Consider the following 5676-nt stretch of genomic DNA (forward strand, 5'->3'; position numbering starts at 1 on the left):
TTTTGGGAAGAAGTCCAGGCATCACACAAAAACGTAAAACTCTAGCCACACTCCTCATTATTAGTTAAAATAGAGGGCAGGTCTGGTGGGAAACTTAAATCTTCCCTCAAACCCGCATATAAAACACACTCAGTTAAAATATGTCGTATCGACAGCTGTGTCCCACATATGTGACACGTTGGTGGCTCCTTACGACGTAACAGAAAACCATGTGTCAATGGACAATGTCCTATTCGAAGCCGTGTAAGGGCTACTTCCTCAGCTCGTCGTTGCCGGAAGGAGGAAGGCCACGGTCGGACTGAATCCTTCCCCGCTCGCAACTTATTATCCCTCACTTCCAGCCACTGAGTCTCCCACCAACGCATGACCTTCCGAGTCACGAATGATGTTATTGCCTCCAGGGGGACGGAACAGCGAGCAGGAAGTGGGATGCAGCAAGCCACCTTGGCAGCCGCGTCTACAAGTTCATTTCCAGGAACTCCTGTGTGCCCTGGAACCCAGCAGAAAATTACATCCTTGACCTGCTTTTGCAAGAGCAGGAGTGCGTCCTGCACTTCTTGCACCATCCGATCTGCTGAGTGCATCTGTTCAAGAGCGTGTAGAGCACTTTGGGAATCGGAGCAGATGATGAATTTCTCCCCATGATGTTGTTGCATATGCTCTAATGCTTTCAGAATGGCAAACAGTTCTCCACAGTAAACTGAGATCTGCTCTGGGAGCTCTATCCTACGCACAGTATCGGAAAAGACAGCAGAGCAGCCCATAAAATCCCCCTGTTTAGACCCATCCGTGTAAACAGTAATAAAATCCGAATGGCGGTCTAAAGTCTCAGTAAATTTTGTTATATTGCTAGAGAAGGCCGAAATGCAAGCTATAAGCTCACGCAGGATGGCGTGAGGTCTGAAACAGGATACGTAATGAATGCTATAAAGAAAAGTACGTAGCTTCTGGAATAGTTAACTTTTATCCATCATTTGTATACATCGTTCTTGATGAGACATGCTTCATACGATAACTATCAATTGCTATGGCGCCTTGCTAGGTCGTAGCCACTGACTTAGCTGAAAGCTATTCTAACTATCTTCTCTGCAAATAAACGAGGCTTCGTCAGTGTTGCATCGCTAGCTAAGTCGTCCGTACAACTGGGGCGAGTAGTAGTGTGTCTCTCGAGACCTGCCGTGTGGTGGCGCTCGGTCTGCGATCACTGACAGTGGCGACACGCGGGTCCGACATGTACTAATGGACCGCGGCCGATTTAAAGCTATCACCTAGCAAGTGTGGTGTCTGGCGGTGACACCACAAATTTAATTTTAAAAAGGTGGTCCGGGGTACAATACTTCTTGTAAGCAGCCAGATCAAGAAGTAATCTCGGCCTTTGTAGTAGCGAGGGACATGCCGTACTCCATCCCTGGTTGAGGACCTTAATGCCCTCCAGGTGTACTGACTCGAGACTCTCCTTTGCACGGATGCCAAACGGCTTTGTTGCCTTCGGACGGTGGCGGAAGAGAAGTTCCAGTGCCGGCTGTGAAAAGGTGTTGGACGCCAACGAAATAGGAGTGGACTCGGCCCTGTATGCTTGCCGTACCACGAGGAGAAGACGCCGAATGGACAGCGGAGGCTGTCCAACCTCGACACATAGACTAGCAACTAGACTCGTGCGATAAGCCCCCGTTGAAAGCCTAATACCCTCATGGTGAATCACATCCAACATTTTGAGATACGAAGGCCTTGCAGATTCATAAGCTTGACATCCGTATTCGAGTCGAGGTCGCACAAAGGCCTTATAAAGTTGGAGCAGACGTGCCCTGTCAGCGCCCCAGGACCTATGACTGACGCATTTAAGGACGTTTAAAGCCTTGAAACAGCGGATGGTTCAAATGGCTCTGAGCACTATGGGACTCAACTGCTGAGGTCATTAGTCCCCTAGAACTTAGAACCAGTTAAACCTAACTAACCTAAGGACATCACAAACATCCATGCCCGAGGCAGGATTCGAACCTGCGACCGTAGAGGTCTTGCGGTTCCAGACTGCAGCGCCTTTAACCGCACGGCCACTTCGGCCGGCTGAAACAGCGGACTTCTAGATCCTTTAGGTGTGGCAACCATGTGAGCTTCTCATCAAAAATAAGCTCGAGATATTTTACGTTTTCCTTAAAGGTGAGAACAGTGTCTCCTAGTTTTAAAACATGGAGATTAAAAAGAGAACGGGAACGGTTAAAATCTACACAAACAATCTTCTCCAAAGAGAATTTAAAGCCTGTGGTCTTAGACCATATCCGCCATGCGGATTTGGGTCGAGGTCCGGTGAGCCGGCCAGTCTGTGGATGGTTCTTAGGCGGTTTTCCATCTGCTCGGCAAATGCGGGCTGGTTCCTCTTATTCCGCCTCAGCTACACTATGTCGGCGATTGCTGCGCAAGCAAGTTCTCCACGTACGCGTACACCACCATTACTCTACCACGCAAACATGGGGGTTACACTCGTCTGGTGTGAGACGTTCCCTGGGGGGGGGGGGGGGGGGGGGGTGTCCACCGGGAGCTGAACCGCACAGTAACCCTGGGTTCGGTGTGGGGCGGCGAAGGGGTACAGTGGACTGCGGTAGTCGTCGTAGGGATGCGGACCACTGCGGCTGCGGCGGGGACGGAACCTCTCCGTCGTTTCTAGGTTCCCGGTTAACATAATATAACATAACATTTAGCCCGATGAGCTTTCATCATGCAATTAAAAGTACCTTCCGTCACAATGTTTCGCAGACTAATATTATAAACCCATCTGTAACACAGGACGTTTATATACAGTTGTTGCTGTAGTGTCTGTATCGCATTAACTGGACTACTCTATTGGCTCTCCATTCAGAACAAAACCACTCAGCTGGAAAAGAGGAAACAGCTGGTGGAGAGAGAGAGAGAGATAGAGAGAGAGAGAAAAGCACTCTGTCGGTTGCACGCCAACTCAAGGTGACCACGCGAGGGCAAGTGCAAGATTGACAAGCATGAATGACCAACCATTGTGAGCAGGTATATTTGACTGCAATGTAATTCTGCGTAACTATTCGGACTGTCAAAACTGCCTCAGGCTTCATCGACTTTCAAGCTTCTGCACGCATGCTACACTGAAGCGCCAAAGAAACTGCAACACCTGCCCAATATCGTGTAGGGCCCCCGCGATCACGCAGAAGTGCCGCAACACACAGTGGCATGGACTCGACTAACGTATGAAGTACTGCTGGAGGGAATTGACACCATGAATCCTGCAGGGCTGTCCATAAATCCATAAGAGGGTGTGGAGATCTCTTCTGAACAGCACGTTGCAAGGCATCCCAGATATGGTCAATAATGTTCATGTCTGGGGAGTTTGGTGGCCAGTGGAAGCGTTTAAATTCAGAAGAGTATTGCTGGAACCAATCGGTAGCAATTCTGGACGTGTGGGGTGTCGCGTTGTCCTGCTGGAATTGGCCAAGTCCGTCGGAATGCACAATGGACATGAATGGATGCAGGTGATCAGACAGGATAATTACGTCTGTGTCACCTGAGTCGTATCTAGACGTATCAGGGGTCCCACATCACTACAATTCCACTCACCCCACACCATTACAGAGCCTCCACCAGCTTGAACAGTCCCCTGCTGACATGGAGGTTCCTTGGATTCATAAGGTTGTCTCCATACCCATACACGCCCATCCGCTCGATTCAAATTGAAACGAGGCTCGTCCGACCAGGCAACATGGTTCCAATCATCAACAGTTCAATGTCGGTGTTGACGGACCGAGTTGAGGCGTGAAGCTTTGTGTTCTGCAGTCATCAAGGGTACACGAGTGGGCTTTCGGCTCCGAAAGCCCACATCGATGATGTTTCGATGAATGGTTTGCACGCTGACACTTGTTGATGGCCCAGCATTGAAAACTGCAGCAATTTGCGGAAGGTTTGCGCTTGTGTCACGTTGAACGAATCTCTTCAGTCCTCGTTGGTCCCTTTTATGGAGGAGATTTGATGTTTTACGGGATTCCTGATATCAACGGTACTGCCGTGAAATGGTCGTACGGGAAAATCCCCACTTAATCGCTACCTCGGAGGTGCTGTGTCCCATCGCTCGTGCGCCGACTGTAACACCACGTTCAAACTCACTTAAATCTTGATGACCTGTCATTGAAGCAGCAGTAAGATCTAAAAACTGCGCCAGACACTTGGCGTTGACGACCGCAGCATGTCTGTTTACACATCTTTGTCATTTGAATACGTATGCCTGTACTAGTTTCTTTGGCGCTTCAGTGTAATATGCCTAAGTCCAACAACGAGCAGGCTTAGATAAGCAAATGTGCGTTGTAATGCAGTCCTCGTGGGGACACTATTCATGCAACATAAGGCAAAACATTGAAAATTTCTGGATAAGTTTATTTTACTACTGGAAAGTTTGTCTTGTTGCAAGCTGCTACCACAGTAGAGCAAAGAGGTAGGTTCCATACTTATAACAAAATACTAAGCAACTGAGGGTGTCAGAGGCAAACATTTCGTTATTACAAAGATAAATTCTCCCAGAACTTAACTACAGGAGAGGAAAAGAAAAAAATTAAATCGAAGTCATTATTAATCCGGGGCAAAAAGAGATGAAAGCAAAAGTCAACACTTGCATAATGCAGACGTGTACAGATGCCTATTTGAAGTCTTCATAGTCTCTGCAGCACGCGATAAATCGTAGTACCGCTGACAGTGTTTCGTTTGATGGTACTATTGTACCATTCGTTTCAATCGTAGGTGTTGCAAGCAACAGAAAATTGAAATAGGTTTGTGTAATGTTCCTGAAGTAATTATAACAATCACGTGGATATATCTTCAGCCCAGAGTATCTTAATGAGAGAACAGGTTTCTCGTATCTTTACGAAGTCTTTTCACCACACATCACCTCTCTTTTACCCTTTTCTGCATCACAGTGGCGAAACCTGACGAAACGAGGGAATCGTCGTCATCTGATATCCGATTCGATGCACAAACAGCTGCTTTTACGAACATCTGTGGACTGTGTGAATGCGAAAGAGGTTTATGTATGCTTACACAAAACACTCGATTATCAATTCTTGCTAATTTTGAGAATAGAAGTGTGTTGCCTTTAAGAGACAACAATTTAAGATGGCAGCTATCGTAGGCCGAGGCAGCCCTGCTTCGTGATGACGAGGTCCTCCTTGCCGGTTGCTCGCTATGTTTATACTTCCTGACCCACAGAAAGCCAGCCTGCCGTGCCCAGACACGCGCCGCCCAAAAATATACTACGTCCGAATTCGACAAGTCGGCCGTGGGCGTCATTCTTACGTTCAGTTTAACGTAACGCAGGCCAGTCTGTCCTAAGAATTTCTACGTTGCTGGTAGAACTGCAAACTATCTCCGGTATGGTCTAGTGGCTAGGATACCTGGCTCTCACCCAGGAGGCTCGGGTTCGATTCCCGGTACCGGAAAAATTTTATTTTGCAACACACAACAGAAGTACATAACTGCTCATAGACACATCGCAGTTGAGTACTGTTATATTTCTTTCCGAAATGTGTATTTATCATTATTAATTGTTTCTGACACTACAACAGTGTTACACAAAACTCATTCTGTCGCTTGAAACTCAAGCATAATGATGGCTCCATCAGTGACGTAACTACAGTATCATCTGAAGTGAAGGAGAAACCCGTACAACTC

At 47.5% G+C, this 5676-nt stretch overlaps 1 non-coding gene across 1 annotated transcript; it reads left to right on the forward strand.

Moving 5' to 3' along the window:
- Positions 1 to 5372: 5372 nt before the first annotated feature.
- Positions 5373 to 5444, forward strand: Trnae-cuc (transfer RNA glutamic acid (anticodon CUC)). The gene has a single exon. It is a non-coding gene; the product is annotated as a tRNA-Glu (tRNA).
- The last annotated feature ends 232 nt before the right edge of the window (positions 5445 to 5676 follow it).

The sequence above is a fragment of the Schistocerca serialis genome, chromosome 10 (assembly GCF_023864345.2).
Source record: "Schistocerca serialis cubense isolate TAMUIC-IGC-003099 chromosome 10, iqSchSeri2.2, whole genome shotgun sequence".
NCBI classification, from domain to species: Eukaryota; Metazoa; Arthropoda; class Insecta; order Orthoptera; family Acrididae; genus Schistocerca; species Schistocerca serialis.